At 64.2% G+C, this 772-nt stretch overlaps 1 protein-coding gene across 1 annotated transcript in view; it reads left to right on the top strand.

Moving 5' to 3' along the window:
- The window catches only part of PTPN18 (protein tyrosine phosphatase non-receptor type 18), a 16511-nt gene that overhangs the window by 211 nt on the left and 15528 nt on the right, over nt 1-772 (top strand). The window lies entirely within an intron of this gene.

Genomic DNA, 772 nt, shown 5'->3' with positions numbered 1-772 from the left:
CAGTGCAAGTTTCTTTCTGTAATCATTAATCTGGGGCTTGGGTTTAACTTTCCATTGCTCCTGCCGGGCACAGAGTTAACTCGTCACCTGCCGGCCAGCAAGAGTCAGAGCTGCAGGGAGCCCGGACGCCTGGGTCCTCTCCCCGGCTCTGGGAGGGGAGTGGGGTCTAGTGGTTAGAGCAGGGGGGCTGGGAGCCAGGACTCCTGGGTTCTCTCCCTGGCTGTGGGAGGGGGATGGTGGTTAGAGCAGGGGAGCTGGGAGCAAGGACTCCTGGGTTCTCTCCCTGGCTCTGGAAGGGGGATGGGGGATGGTGGTTAGAGCAGGGGGGCTGGGAGCCAGGACTCCTGGGTTCTCTCCCCGGCTCTGGAAGGGGGATGGGGGATAGTGGTTAGAGCAGGGGGGCTGGGAGCCAGGACTCCTGGGTTCGTTCCCCAGCTCTGGGCGGGGAGCAGGGGCTAGTGGTTAGAGCCAGGGATTGGGCGGCTGGGTGCCCTGGGCTGATCCTATGAGACGCTATTGGAAGTCTCCGTTCTGGGTCCCTTGGCGGGTGGCCGGCTGTGTCGCCCATCACTGCCCGGAGCAGTGCAAGCTTTCAGGCCCGGGGCAAGGCAGAGCCGAGAAATGGCGAAATCCAGCCAATGGCTGCTCCAGCTTTGCCCGCAGGCTTCCTGCACCGCCAGCACCTTTGTGGGCCCTGGGCATCGCTACAACATTCAGCAGATCCTCCTGGCAGCCAGGGCTGGGCACGGGGCGGGGGGCTCCGTGCTGCGGG

This window comes from Terrapene carolina, unplaced genomic scaffold, assembly GCF_002925995.2.
Source record: "Terrapene carolina triunguis isolate 2854851 unplaced genomic scaffold, T_m_triunguis-2.0 Scaffold848, whole genome shotgun sequence".
NCBI classification, from domain to species: Eukaryota; Metazoa; Chordata; order Testudines; family Emydidae; genus Terrapene; species Terrapene triunguis.
This window is presented reverse-complemented; position numbering and strand designations above follow the sequence as displayed.